The sequence below is a fragment of the Polyodon spathula genome, chromosome 1, assembly GCF_017654505.1.
Source record: "Polyodon spathula isolate WHYD16114869_AA chromosome 1, ASM1765450v1, whole genome shotgun sequence".
NCBI classification, from domain to species: domain Eukaryota; kingdom Metazoa; phylum Chordata; class Actinopteri; order Acipenseriformes; family Polyodontidae; genus Polyodon; species Polyodon spathula.
This window is the reverse complement of record NC_054534.1, coordinates 52,450,836-52,467,376: the sequence shown is the minus strand read 5'-3', so window position 1 is coordinate 52,467,376 and position 16,541 is coordinate 52,450,836.

Here is a 16,541-nt window from a genome sequence, read left to right as displayed (position 1 = left end):
CTGCACAATATCAATCCCAGCTAGTCCACATAGGTCATTTGTGCTGCTCCATATGTCTTCCCATGTTTCCTCGTTGCGCTTATCTTTAAGGGCTAATATGATGAGTGAACAAGATCAATTGTAGAAGCCAGTTGCATGCTAAGGGACTGCAGATGGTCGCACATTGTTTTTGTAAGACGGAGAAGACTTTCCATCATAGTGAGATTAACTCTAAATGACTGATCAATCAGTGTATTCAGTGCCCTTGCCTCAGCTGCTCTGTGAGCGTTTGACTAGTTGATGACGTCTGTTAGCGTTGCACATATAGCTGGTAATGTTTTTTGTATTGCCTAGCAAGCAACATATTGACAAGCCCATCGTGTGTCGGAGTTTTTTCAGTTCAATTGACTGTTTTGTGGGCTCAAGTTCCCTCTGTTTTTGAATGAATAGGTCCTGTACAACTGATCCAGAAAATAAGTTTTTTCAGAAGTTTTGCCATCTGAATTGTTGCAAAAAACATGGCAGCTGTTTGCACATTGCGAACACAGTCAACTAAAACTAAATTGAGTCGTTGAGCATAGCAGTGCACATAAACTGCTCGTGGCACTTCTTTCCGAAACTTCTCCTGAACACCCTGATTGTACCCAGACATTAAACAGCCCCATCATAGCACTGACCATACATATATTCTTGTCGATATTGCATTTGCAAAGCGTATGCTTTATTTTCTCCAGGAGGGAGTCAACGTCAAGACCCTCTGCTGGGGTGAAGTGTAAAAACTTGTGAATACTGTCGTAGTTCAAGTAGCGCACAACTACAGGCATCTGTTTCTTCTTGCTGATATCCCTGCACTTATCTACCTGCAAAGTGCTCTGCTGCCTTCACCTCCTAACTTATTTGCATTCTAATCGTATTTGCCATTATATCCACAACTTTATTCTGTATGTCATGATGGACATATTTTGCATTATTTGGACCATCTAGCAGTTTCTTTTTAACCACGCTGTCGAAATTGCTTAGCAGATGTAAAAGTTCTAAAGTTACCTCTGTTTGAAGACTGCTCATCTTCCCTGTGTGCACATTGTGCAATATTCTGACACACAGTGCAACAAAGTGATTCTACTACTGTTCGCATGTACCTTCGATTCTCTTCAACAACTTTTGCATTACCGGAATTAACTAAATTTTGTATCTTGGACTCCTTTTCTTTTCGAAGCTTGAATTCGGACCAGGATTCCATAGAATATTTGTGCGGTGCCGCTGTGTCGTGGGTTTTCAGAGAAACGCTTGCTTTCTTCCAATTCCTGAAACCGTCATGGGTAAAGGCAGTTTCAGCATGTCCAGACTGTCCGATATGTGCAAAATGCCGGCAAGCAAAACAAATCGTGGCATCCAATGCAACGGAGTGCTCTAACCAAGAATATTGTTCATACCAGCTATGATTGAAAAAACTGGCTTGCGTGCCTGTGGCAGGCTGGCGAGTGGATAGAGGCCCAGAGACAGACTGCAGTTCAAAAAAAATAACTATTTTATTATAAATAAACACAAAAATGAAAGGGCACAAGGGCCAAAACAAAGCAATTTAAACACAAAGGTAAAAAGCAAAACTTACAAAAAATAACAGTTTCCAGGCTGGGCGATGCCTTCACTGGACTCAAACTTTCTAAACAACCCCAAAAAAACCAACCTGCTTCCTCAGCTCCCTCTCCCCAAATGAGAAGCAGAGGCCTCCTTTTATATCAGGTGGCTGGGCGCTGATTGATCGTTAATCAACCAATCAACCCCAGCCACCTGAACAGAACATAATAAACCCAGGCAGGTAGGGGAAGTTAACCCCATCCCTGCCAATTTAAAGGGCAGAGCTTTGCTCTGCCACAGTGCCAAATATTTGTGAAGGATATCTTTTAAGTTCAGGGCGCCGTGGTCTGTTACCTGGAAGCTGATTTACATCATCAGGCCCAGGGGAGCTTTTTGCACTATTAACGGCAGTAGAATTTCTTTCTTGGTCTTCTACCTCATTTAAAATAGTGACCTGTTGCTGCCAGATGCAATCAGGCCTACCTCTTCAGTAACACCTTCATCCTTGTCCTTAATTTCAATGTTCCCGACTGGGGCGGCAGTCTGTACTGGGTCCTCCTTACTACTTGTTGATGGACACCTTTTTTTGTGGTATTAAGAAGCAATCCATAGTTAAACCCGACCCTGACGAATGATGATAAACAAACGTGTGCTCGTCCTCGCTGCTTCACTCTACCATTTATCACGTTGTAGAACTTCAACCTACATCGTCATGTGATGTGCTATGAGATTATACTAATATTACTATTTATCGCACATGGTGCACATTTTTCCTGAAGCTGTCAGTGAGTGTCGCCTACTCGCCGTCACCATTCAAATGTACAGATATGTGTGGATCAACACAACACTATGTCCATATAACAATAATACTAAAAAAATAAAATCAAAAGTTTGACCTTTGCGCTGGGAAGATTGGCTACAGGGGGGCGAAGACAAATTTTGGGATAGCTATAGCCGCCGCTGTATTCATTTTAATTTATTTTATTCTTCATGAACTGGTGTCTATGGCCATTCACTTTTCCCATGTACTAATTCATATAGGACCATTGCTCTAACTAAGAGGTTTGGTACAGACTTGTCTATATAGTTCATCATTCCCAAAGCTCTCTGGATGGCATTTTTTTATCTTCTGGCTTGGACATCTCAGAGATAGCTTTTACTTTGCTCATGTCTGGCTTTACACCTGCTGTTGTCAATCTGTATCCCAGGAATGTAATTTCCTGCTTGACAAACTGGCATTTTTTTCTGTTGAGCTTCAGTCCCTATCGGTGCACTCTTTCTAAGGCTCTATGTACTCTAGCACTGTGCTCTTCACATGTTTTACTCCAGATAATGACATCATCTATGCACACTCTGACCCCTTCCAGTCCTTCAAATACATTTTCCATTGCTTGGTGGAAGATGTATGGTGCTGAAATTATTCCAAAGGGCAGCCTCTGGAAGCTTTAGCGTCCAAAGGGTATGTTAAATGTACATATTTTAGCAATTTTACTGTTCAGCATTAACTGCAACAAACCATGAGATGCATCTGGTGTTGTGAAATGCTCACGCAAGATATTCTCATTCAGATCATTAATGTCCATACATATTTGTTGCTTTTTTTCATGCAACCATTGATTTGACCCACTCAGTAGGCTCTTCTATTGGCTTAATCACTTGCATTGAGACCTGTGCAATTCCTTCCGGAAATCTTGTTTCAAAGGAAGTGGAACTCACCTTGGAGAGTGTGCAACTGGACGTGCTGTATTTTTTAATCTAAATGTTATATGTAAATGGAAATGCTCCAGAAGCTGTGTGTGGCAGAAGCTGTGTGCTGTGTAGTCTGTGCTTGCTTGTTTGCTGTGTCCTTGTGTAAACACGTTTCACCAGTCCCATCATTTCACAAGCCTGGTCTCCGAGCAACGACTCTTTGCCATTCAATACTATACTAGTACTATAATAGCTTTTGCACCTGTGTCCAGTTTTAGTTGCAAAACTATGCCATTAACGGTACTATCCATTTATCAGCACTTGCTGTGTCCTGTGCGAACTGTCACATTTTTTTCGATGCCCGATAATTTTGTCTCAGGTCCTCAAATTTTTTTTACAGGACATCTGGGCCTTCTGTAAAATTATAAAATCAAGCATCCTGTGTCTTTTTACTCCAGTGTGAATGGACCATGTCAGTGTTATGTTAGACATTTTCAGGATAGTTGCCTCAAAGCAATATCAGTCTTCACAATAAAACATAACATAATATTAAAATTGGTACGATCTGTCATCGAGATTTTACAGTTCAGTAAATCACTACTATTGGAGATAACCAAATTGGGGACAGTCAAAAATACAAAACATAAATCACTCAAAAGGACCAAAAATGGTTATTCTAGCATTTGGAAAAGAAGGTACAACAAAATGAATTGTTTACACCCAGTTCATTGTTTATAAATCATGCACAAATGTGCCTTCTCTGGCCACAACATCGGATTACATTTAGAATTTAGAATTTCCTAACTTAACTTTCCTTGATGAAAACGAATCCACATCTGGGAAGTTACTAGACAGCCTCTGCTTTTGACCAGCTCTGAGGAGACCTGGTTTTTATACTTAAGCAGCATGACACTGAGTTTAGAAGAAAAAAAATACAGTATATAGTGCTGAGTTTTTAAATAATCACCTATTGAAATTTGTATATGAATAAATTATGTAGTTTTCCTATAAAACTTTTTTTTTCTTATTTATGTTAATTCGAGAACATTTACTTTCATAAAAAAGTGCCACCAAATGTATTAATATAACAAAACAAAATTGCAAATGTTAGCTGGAAACATTTGTTTTTTTTTATTTGTGTGGCGAATCTGCCATTAAGAGAAACTAGGGGTACTAGGGGCCAGACCAAATCAAAGTTAGCACTTGGCGAACGTGGACGTGAAAGCATTTGCGGTAATAAAACACAAGAAATATTCCAAGTGAAATCTCACAAAACCAAAACAAGCCCTTTTTACCCTTCAAAAAGAAACTATCGCTTGTTGACTACACGTGGGTTGAGAAGGGGGAGTGGTTTGCTATCGCCCGACCAAATCTACTCAATTCCAGCTATAAATCACATCACAAGACTTTCACAGGACCTCGATTTTATAGTCAACTTCAAACTGATACATGTGACAACTTCAAACATGTTAATTTGGACTCATGTTGTTTTTTTCTGACTTTAGTGAATGAAAAGACACAAATTCGCCCGTTTTCTCATTGGAAATAGTGATATTTTGAAATTTACCTGTCCTGGTCACAAAAGCAAAGTTTGTGGGGAATAATAGCCATTTTCTATACTTTTGAGGCATAAGCAATTAGGAAATAACACTTACTACCCAGGAACAAAAATTGTGTTACATAGTGTTATCATAATATATGTTATGTTTGTTGCACCCTTAAACACAACACACACAAGACCATTTTCTGCTTTACTTTATCCTACTTTTTTTTGCCACAGTTCCAGTTAAATGTTTAATAAAGTAATACGTAAAGCTTTTTAGATATATTTCCTTTTACTTGTCTTTGTAGTAAGCTACAACTACGGACGGACGTTACACTTTTTTTTTTTTAAAGTCCATGGATATACTTGCACGTTATCTGTGACGCCACCTACCTCTGTAAATAAACCAGAATACTAATACAGAATGTATTAATGTTTTAACCACTTTAAAGATATTAACTTTTAGTTTTAAACATTTGGTTACTCTCGTAAAGTACTTCAACATGTTGGACTACACAGAAACACTATGAAACACAAATTCCTAGCATGTAAGAACAAGCCCACCGTTCCAGTACAAGGGAGCACACATTTTATTTTGGCTATACCGTGTCAGCATGCCAAGCGGTCCCCTCGAAACGTATAAATCTGTGTTGATAAAAAAAATTACGTAGTACCTATCAGGGTTATCTTAGAAGCATGAAGATGAAGTTTTTAAATTTGCTTTAGGTTTTCCACAGAATAATAATAATAATAATAATAATAATAATAATAATAATAATAATAATAATAATAATAATAATAATAATAATAAAGAAAATACAACTACCAGCCCGTTTAAAAAAAATCTGCAATCAACTTTTATTTTTTCATGGCGCTGGTTAGCATTTTATTCAACTTCTTATTGTATAATATGTACCGGCACTTACCCTGGCGAGACAGTGTTTCATTGGTTTTTGGATGTTCTATTCACCCCAAGCTTTTTTTTAATTTTTTGTCAGCATTTTAATTTTATAATACTCTGTGACGGGGGTGGAATGGGTCCCGAATGTAATTCGCCCTCCCGACCTCCGGTGACATTGTGCAGGGGAGATCGAGATCGGGGTAAATGGCCAAAAGACGGCCGGAATAGAAGTTCTGGTTTAGTCGGCCATTTTATCCCGATGTGGAACCACGTGGTCGCCGAGCCCCTTTTCTGCAAACAGCTGTGTTGTGTCTGCCAATTGGCTGGGGCGGGGGCGTCGGCTGGTTGCTAATTTTTTTTTCTGCCCTGGCTGTCTGCTTTTTCGCATGTTACCGCTTTCTTTCCGACCCTTCAAAATATCATAAATATTAGCTGGGGTTGGTCAACAGCTGTGTTCATGTTGCTTATGGCAGTCCATCCTACTCCTGCAAAACTTTTCTCCACCCATTTCGCAGATTGGAAATGGCTGGTTTGGTTTTGTAATAAAGAAAATGTGATATGGAAACTAGCAATTTATCTCATAAACAATCTTTTGCAAGAGTGATCAGGGTTTGATTTGGTCCGGCCCTAGGTTTGTGTACCTGTGCGAGTCTGTATATAGAGTTCTATACTATTAGGAACATACTGAGTTGCACATGGCTGCTTGTACTCTGTCCTATTGATGCAACTACCCTTTTTTTACAATAGCAATGCCATTTTTTATATATATTATATATATTATATATATATATATATATATATATATATATATATATATATATATATATATATATATATATATATATATAATTTCCATTACATGAGAGTAGATGTCAAAACTTCATGCTGATTTGAACTCAGCTCTCACCAAGATAAGCACCAACTAAGACATAGCTTTACAGTAAACTAATGTGATCCATCTGCATCTCCATCCACTTTTGTTTCTTTCCATCTGATGATGCTGACATCTTTCTGCCTGGTGTTGATGGCTTAAGTGTAATGCTGTCTCCAGCGCATCAGCACATACAACGGCTGCGATGCAGGCTCCAGGGATCAACCACAGTGCAGTCTCCCCAGTGCATCAGCATGACAACCATCTGGACTGAGCTAAGTAGGGTACATCTCTGGGGTCTTCAAGTGGGCACCTTCCATCCTCTGTGTTTCGTCGACTAGCCCATGACCTCTCAAGAGGGCTCGACAGCGATTCTGGCGTCCCATCATCACCCCCCTCCTTTCCCCACTCAACTCAGCCCAGCTAACTCACCCGTACATCAGCATTGCTTTCTTTCTATTGTGCTTGAGATCCCCATCCAGAATATTTCCATCTCAACCACAGCCAGTTGCTGCTCCTATCTGCTACTTCAGATAAGTTCTTCACTGTTTGAAGCAGCTCTTGGCCACTGAACCTGACATCTCTGAAAACCGTATTGTAGAGTGTGCCACAAATCCTCAAGAACCCACCTCCACTGGGTAAACCTGGACTCTCCATTCCCGCTGTTCTGCTTCAGCAGCTAGTTGAGCATGCCAACGTTTCTTCCTCTCATACGCCTCATCCACAACATCCCCCCCATGGCACTGCTAACTCTAAAAGGTGAACAAGGCGTGCTGATCCAGACCGTAAGGCAATGTATTGTCAAAGGTTAGTGGTGGCAATCTCAGGTGGAAAACTAAGCCATTGACCAACATCTGCTAGCATTTTCCAGTCTGTAGTAGCTTCCAGTTGTCCTGGACGAGGCTTGGTTTTAACATCTTTTCTTGGTAGTTGCTCTCCTGGACAAAGGAATATTGTCTTTTGTGTGTAATGCTTTGACAGAACTGGTGGCAACTTATTGGCCAGGTTACGTGCTGCCACCTATAGGGGTGCTGCAGCAAATAGCTAACTGAATAGCTAATGACTACTACTTAAATGTTTTGACATTAAAATCCACTATCAAATCATTATATACAAACATTTCTATGCCGTTTTTTTAATTCTTAGAGCAAACTAATGTGCCAGAGCCCTGGGGGAGGGGAGCATTGCAACAGTAAAACAGGAACCCCAATTACCACGTGCATTACACACACACTCACAAGTACCCGAACAGAAAGTGCAAGTAAACATTTCTAACGTGGTTGCACTAGTATACAGTATAAATCCAAAGTATTTGCTTTATATGAAAATTAATCTTATTTAATAAATGCATTCATTTCTGGAGTTAAATTAAATGTTTTTTTTTTTTATTATCTATTTAATTATTCTTCACACAATGTTACATCTGACCCTGGCCATGGGGTCAACTGTAACATTTGACTATGGGAATTGGTAGAGAGCAGATGTATGGTTTGTATCAAAGTATGGTCAACTCAAGTTGTCTGTCTCACCTACTAATGGAACGGGGTCAAACAATAAATGCTGTTTTTAAAAATCTATTTTTGCCTGCTTGTTACTTTCTGCAGCCAGCACAAACCCTTTTAAATGACTCTTGTTTCCTGCACAAGTTTGATACACTGCATATGCTTGTAGAAATGCTAATGTTACTGCAGGAGACAATGGTAATTGTGTTCAGTATAGAAAGCGTGCTCACAGGGCCACGGCTATACAGTAGGTAGATCCACAACACATTTAGCAATTAAATTTGGTGCACATACACATGGGATAATGGGGAACACGTTTCCATATGTACTGCCATTGTCCATGGGAATGTTAATATTTCAAATTAAATTAAATATTTGTAAAAGTATTTTATGGCCTGTTTTCAAATGTACTTTAATAAAACCAATAACATAAAACCCTGTGGTTATTGTGATTATTCATAACCCTCTTACAAATACTTCAATAATCTCATTAAATAACAAATATTTTCTTTATACAAATACTACTTCAATACTACTTTCAAATACTGGTGAAATGAAAAACTGGTGAACTTAGAAAAGACTTTAAATTTGTAATTAACCTAATACAACCATTCTTAGATGGTAACGTATGTATACATTACAAAATCACACAAATGGTCTATTGATAAATAGTCATTTACAACATTATCCAATTTTGACAAATTCACGAGTCATGTTTTTTTTAACAAGGTCAAATTCATCCAAAAGGTGAAATCTCAGCTTTTGTTCTACCTTGACAAATCAATACCCTGACTGCGTAGTAAAAGTATAATAAAACACTTGAACTGATCTGTTTAAAAAAAAAAAAAAATTGTAATACATTGTAAAATCCCTAGACACTTGAATATACTGTAATACTACTATACCTTTACTACAAAAGAAAATAAAAAAAAATAAAATATTGGTGCTAGGTTAGCTGGTTGCTGTACCAGAATATTCCTTTAAGTGCATGTTGGGAAGAGGGGGTGTAAACAGCAACAAGGAAGTAATTGTACATATTGAGGTTTGCTCTCTGTCTGTAACATGTGGACAGGATGGTAAGACCTGTCGCTACATGCTCTTAGTAAAGTTGGAACTGAGGTGCTAATTAGTACCATCTAACACTGTTTTCTGATTTTCTGCATTTTTGCACATTTTTCACATTGAATTTGGTCAGATATTTTTGTGGGTTGTAGTAGTAAACAGAGGGAGTCTGAAAGAAATCATGACACCAAAGTTTGGTGCTTCTTTCATTTGTTTGGTGTACAAGGTAATCAAACATGCAATCTTCAGGTGTGAAAAAGTTATCAACTCAGTTAAAGGGATAATTAGGGTCAGCTGGTTAACAAATCAGGCCTGATTTGGGCCAGCCCTGCCCAATATAAATCTGACTAACTTTGGCCCTTACCATCAGAGTGAAGTTGTCAGCACACAGGTTCTAGAGGCACAGCGTGCTATGATCAAAAGAAATTCCTGAAGACCTCTAGAAAAAAGTTGTTGATGCCTATCAGTCTGGAAGGGTTACAAAGCCATTTCTAACGCTGTGGGGCTACACCTAACCAGTCAGAGCAATATTGTCCAAATGGAGAAAATTTTGGACAGTAGTGAATCTTCTCAGGAGTGGCCATCCTGCCAAAATCTCTTCAAGAGCAAGGCGTAAAATCATCCAGGAAGTCACAAAGAACCTTAGAACAACAACCAGGGATCTACAGGCCTCTCTCACCTCGGCTAAGGTCAGTGTTCATGACTCCATCACCAGAAAGATACTGGGTAAAAAAATGGGATTCATGGCAGAGTAGCAAGGTGGAAACCACTGTTCACTAAGAAGAACATGAATGCTTATCTCAAGTTTGCCAAAAAGCACCTGGATGATCCTCAAGAGTTCTAGAACAATGTTCTATGGACAGATGAGTCAAAAGTAGAACTTTTTGGCCAACATGGGCCCCGTTATGTCTGGCAAAAACCAAACACTGCATTCCACAGTAAGAACCTCATTCCAACGGTCAAGCATGGTGGTGGCAGTGTCATGATTTGGGGATGTTTTGCTGCATCAGGAACTGGATGACTTGCCATCATTGAAGGAACCAACAATTCTGCTCTGTATCAGAAAATTTTACAGGAGAATGTCAGGCCATCCGTCCGTGAGCTGAAGCTGAAGCGCAGCTGGGTCATTCAGCAAGACAATGATCCGAAACAAACAAGCAAGTCTACATCAGAATGGTTGAAATAAAATAAATTTTAAGTTTTGGAATGGCCTAGTTAAAGTCCAGACCTAAACCCCATTGAGATGTTGTAGCAGGACCTGAAACAAGTAGTTTATGCTTGAAAACCCCCAAACGTCACTGAGTTGAAGCAGTTCTGCATGAAGGAGTGGGCCAAAATTCCTCCACGGCACTGTAAGAGATCAATAACTACTGGAAGTGTTTGGTTGCAGGTATTGCTGCTAAAGGTGGCGTATCCAGTTATTGAGTCTAAGGGTGCAATTACTTTTTCACACAGGGGCATTGGGGGTTAACTTTCTTTAATAAATAAATGAAATAAGTATCAAAATGTTGTGTTATTTGTTCTTTCAGGGTCCCTTTTATCTAGTATTAGATTTTGGTTGAAGATCCGATGACATTCAGTGTCAGAAATATGCAAAAATGCAGAAAATCAGACAGGGGCCAAATACTTTTTCATGGCACTGTACAGCTGATGCAATGCATTCATCTTTCTCTTTCTCGGCACTTAAATCAACATAATACATGTTTGATATTGTGTTGAAGCCTCATGCGTTTTACTGATGAATGCTGAATGTTTTTGTGTTAGGGTTATTACCACATGATATGTTAAAAGGAGCAGTATATTTATGCTACCCTGGACCTTGGGGTTTGTGAATTGTCAGGTCCCTAAATCTGTTTTTTGAGGTACAGGACAGAAAGGTAACAGCTGCAAAATTAACGTTACTTCAGCTTTCTTTCAATATTTACTGAAACTACTTTGGTAAGTTATGTACCCTCACAACTGTCTTTTGTTCAGGGCTCTTCAAGCATTATTAAAAGGGGAGGCACTGGATAACTATATAATATTGGCTATATATTTTTTAAATATAAGTTTCAAGTTGTTTTTTTTTTATTATTTTGGAGTGAGATAAAAAGCTACAAATGTGCATTTATATAAATATGATACAATAATAATAATAATAATAATAATAATAATAATAATAATAATACTAATAATAATAATAATAATAATAATAAGCAGAACTTGAACAATTTGAGATGCACAAAAAAGAACAATTTCTATGCATCCTGAATGTACACTTGTTTCAGTAACTAATCGTTACACTAGTAATATAACTTTGATTGTGTTTATTACATGCTAACTTTTTTTTTTTTTTTCCCCACAGAAGATGCCACCAAAAGGGTAATTTAAGTTTGATTTAATGTTTTGTTCTCATTTGTTCATTGTTATATCCAACTTTCATGTGTCTTAATTTGTGTGAAAATGTGACCCAGGAAGTATATTTCTTCCATACATTTTTTTCCCATCAGATGCATAGTGAGAATTTGATCTGCAGACACTTCTGTGACAATGTGGTATTATTGTGTTGTTGAAATTTCACTTTCAAAAATACCTCACAATGTCCATGTAATACAAGGCATATACAAATCTAGTTATATTTGCTTTTTTGATGATAATAATTTTTCTACTTGTGTTACTGCTTTCAAAAGGAGTTACAATACATTTTGTATAACAGTGCCCAAATACTTTGGCCCTTGATATATTGCACACACACACACACACACAAACTAAAACAGTTTCTTGTCCAGGTACAACAGCAAGCATTGTGTTAACTGAGGAATCAGTGAAAGTCACAAAGCTACTAAATGTAATTTTGAAAGGTACTGACAATGTCAACTAAGCGCACTTTTTCAACCTGAAAAAAGAAACAAGGACCAGGGGTCACAAGTGGAGATTACATAAAGGGGCATTCAGAACAATTTTTTTTTTTTTTTTTTTTTTTTTTTTTTTTTACAGAGAACTGCGGGAATCTGGAACCAACTCCCCAGTAATGTTGTTGAAGATGACACCCTGGGATCCTTCAAGAAGCTGCTTGATGAAATTCTGGGATCGATAAGCTACTGACAACCAAACGAGCAAAATGGGCCAAACGGCCTCCTCTCGTTTGTAATCTTCCTTATGTTCTTAATTATTTCCATGTTTTTGTAAAGCTGAAAATTAACCAAACTAATGTCTCAACGTTTCTTCTGGTTATACACTGACAAACCGACTTACATCAGCAAATTGTCAATACCTCTATGCAAACCATTATCACATTTGTGCAAAAAATAAAAACAAGTAAAACAAAAAACATGTACTTAATGTGATGATTGTGCCTGCATTCCTTTCACCATCTTCTTTACGTGGGGTTGATACCTTGTTGTAGCTGCACGAAGACACTGCACGGAAACAGTCGTTTAAATGTCTATCACTGAGACATGTGTCTATCACTGAGACAGATACAAAGGTCGGTCAGTCATGATTGGTACACCAGAAAAGATTGGTTTTGCGGCTGTGCTACCAGTAATAGATTGTTCTGTTTTCCTTGCCTCTTATTTTCCACCACTAAAAATGCCTGGACAGATGCAGGGTTCAATGACTTTAACAATTTTACAAAACCCACCACTAAACATGAAAGATCAGCAGTCCACATTCAGTGCCAGGTGTCTTTAAAAACATTTGGGGCAGCTAGGATCAACTTGGCACTATATTAACAAAAGAGAATACAGACTGATCAGCACAACAGAAAAGTGACTGAAAATTGAGAGATCATGAAAAGACTAATTGATGCAACACGTTTTTTAGTTAAACAGGAGCTGGCTTTTTGGGGGGGAATTACGTTGAGTTGTTTCAACTTCTGGGCAAATTTGATGAAACCTTAGCCAATCGTTATCTGTGTTTTCTGGCTTGCCAAATAGAATACAGAACGATCTAACTGAATCAATTGCTGAAGTAGTAACATTCGAGAAGAGATTTCCAAAGTCCCCTTTGTTGTGGTCGAGGTCGATGAATCAACAGACATTTTCTAATTCCGCAGTATCTCTGATTTTGCGTTATGTGCTGAACGATCAAGTTAATGAGGCATTTATGGGATTTGTGACATGTCAGTGGTGACAGAATAGCGTCAGCATTAGTGGACTATGTAATTAAGAAGTTGGAAGATTACAACTGTGTGCAAAAGCTGGTTGCACAAACATACGATGGAGCTGCTGTCATGTCATCGGAACTAAATGGGTTACAGGCAAAAATTAAGCAAACGGTACCGGAGGCAGCATTCACCCATTGTTATGCTCATAAATTGAACCTAGTGCTATCTCAGTCTACAAAATCGCATATCCCAATGCAGCATTTTTTTTCCAAACTGCAGAAGGGTTGTCTGCTTATTTTAACAAATCTACAAAGTGTACAAAGCTCCTTGATGAGGTTGTGCGATAACGCATTCCACGGGCTGTGTCCACAAGATGGAACTCTCATTCACGGCTAATCCAATCACCACTCAGACCTACTGGAGATGTTCAAATTAATGAAAGACAACTCTGATAACTGGTACTCGGACTCTCTGATGATGGCAAGTTCGTTACAGCAACTTAAGACAGCTGGAATTCATATGCATAAATTATTAACATTGGTCATGTTTGTTAAGGAATTTAATGTAAGAAATTAACACACTGTTTTACTTGTTTATTTCCTAACATCAAAGAAATTATGTTTGGTATAAACATGATTGTGTTTGAATGTTACTAGGGTAAAGCCAAACTGGACTGAACCACCAGGGAAACTTCATCATTTCCTTTATGTGCTTTGAGAAAAAAGTCTAGTCTTCAATCAGCTGCATTTACATTAACTAATATATTTCCTAGTATAATGCCAACCACTGTATTTCATCTAACCTATTTACAGTCTCCAAGGGAGATGAAAACATCTGCAAAACATTCTCAAAGGGTCTTTAAAACCACACGACCCTGTTTCAAGAGGAAATCTGTGAAAAGTTGCCATGCCCCAGACAAGGAAAGATCTTCACATGTGCAAAACAAGGCACAACATGTGGGTAATATGCAAGCACATTCTGCCACAACAGAAAATATTAAGTCTTCTTTGACCCCCAAAAAACATTGGAGGTGCTATCAAATTATGCAATCACAAGACCTGATGAAAAGGGAACAAAGGGTTGTCTGCATCCAAACATTCCTGAGGAAGGATATTCAAGTTATGATAAAAACCAAGTGCGTCAACAGAAGATTTCTAAGGTAACTGAACTCAGAAGTTAAGAATGTAAACAACAGGGCATGAAGGACGATGATATGAACACAGGGCAGCGAATTAATGAGACCCTAGATGCAGAAAATGGTTGGATGACAAAGGATTCGCTACATAAGCAGTTTGATTCATCTATGATGGACACAGATGGAATACCTGAAGAAATCAATGAAGGGAGAATGCAAACAGATATAACCGTAATTACAGACAATCAAAGAATAGACAAAGAACAAATACCCTGGGAGGAATTCGCACGGACGGACGAAGAACATGAGGGAAGTGCAGGCTCAGTGCAAGAGGGGCAATATAAAACAACATTTACTGATGAAATTCCAATAGTAGACAACGTAGAAGAACCTAATGAGAAGAGTAAAATCTATGAAGCAAGGGCACAGCAAGAATTTGAAGAACATGTACCCCTTGATGAAAAAGACACATGTTGCTAAATTTTCAAACCATGAATTTAAAATTCAGCTTACAGCAGAGGAATGTACTGCTCTTTGAAGATAAATCTAAGGATACAAATGGAACCAAACAAAAGTGAGAGTGTATCAATTATGGGAGTTGCTGAGGGAGCGGTCTGTCATGTGAAAGGTGAATATGATAGGCATCAACTGAAAGGCACTGAACATTTGCTTGTTGCAGAGGAATCCAAACATTCAGGAGTAATGAATTAGAAGAGACTTGGAGAAATGACTGGAGGTATTTTGAATGCCTTTAACGCTACCTATTGTGAAACTCCAGCAGTTATTAGGAAGGCTGTATCAGAGTATGTTCAGAGGGAACTTCTCCACCGTGACATCATACAAGAAGTGCTTTAGAAGTTCTAAAAGAGGGATATAGAGATGATGACATGGGGGTGGTCGCTATGCTGGGTACATACAGTATGTCGCTATTGGGCCATTTACAAAGATCTTGTTCTATAAGGATCAAATTTCACGGGTCATCACATCAAATCGTAACCTTTATATTGATGCAACTGCTAAGGTGATGAGGACAATTCAAGGGCAGCATCATCCATTCCTTTACTCTGCTGCTGTACAACCAGACGCCTCACCTCCTGTATCAGTTTGTGACATGGTGACAACAGATCACACCTTACCATCACTTTCCCATTTTCTGATGGTCTTCCAAAGACCCAAAACAGATTGGAGCTGGACGCTTATTCAAAGCTGCTTGAAAGTCTTCAATAATATAAGTGGGAAAGTCTATTTATGAGTGACAAATAAGATATGTTTGCACACATATAGCGACCTCCAGGACTTTACCATTCTGCACGTATGCTGTGCACACATGATAAAAAATGTTGTCTCAACATTCAAGTCCATATGCAAATATAACAGAAGTTACTACAATGTATTGCTCAGTATACGGCCATTTTATTCAACAAAACATCATTGGCACAAAGCAAGAAAAACTTCCAAAACATTCTCACAATCCTACTGAACAAAACTAGCTGTGTTGATGTTCTAAGTGCTGAAGGACAGTTGGAAGAAAGGTTTAGTGGAATTGTTGACGAAGTAAAGGTCAACACTGAGGAGGCTCTTGTCATGTATATTTAAGTTTTTACATCTAAGGTCATATCACAACGTGGTTTCCTCACAAATTACTACAAAGAACTTAGTCACTATAGTTCAGCAATTATGCTATAAACTACAGCAGTACATTACTCCAATAGTAATTCACAGTTCTGGCTTAATTTTAATTGATTAAATCATGAATGTTTACTCAGTGTAAAAGTGCACCTTGTTTCAAACAAAAAAAAACACAGACAATGTAAGAAATAATGATTTTTAACTAGTTTTGTTATATAGCACACATGGATAAGCAAAGACAACACATAATAGATATTCTAAATCTAATAGCTATAGGCAATTCCTGATAGGTTAAAAATTATACATTTACCCTTGTGGAGCTTGAAGAAAGGTTTTTAGAGCAGGAATGTTTCAAAGTTTTGCAAATCCAGTTGTGAAAAAAGTACATTACTGTGCAAAACATGATTTAAGAGTCCTGGAGTTTCATTGCAAATTGTTAGATTTCCAAGAACAATGTGTGAAGTTTTCTTTTAAAATCCCACGTAGAAAGTCAATTGCAGTTAATCCTCTTCAAAAGATATTGTCTTTTGGGTTGCAGTTCAATTCAAAGTTTAGTTCCAAGGCA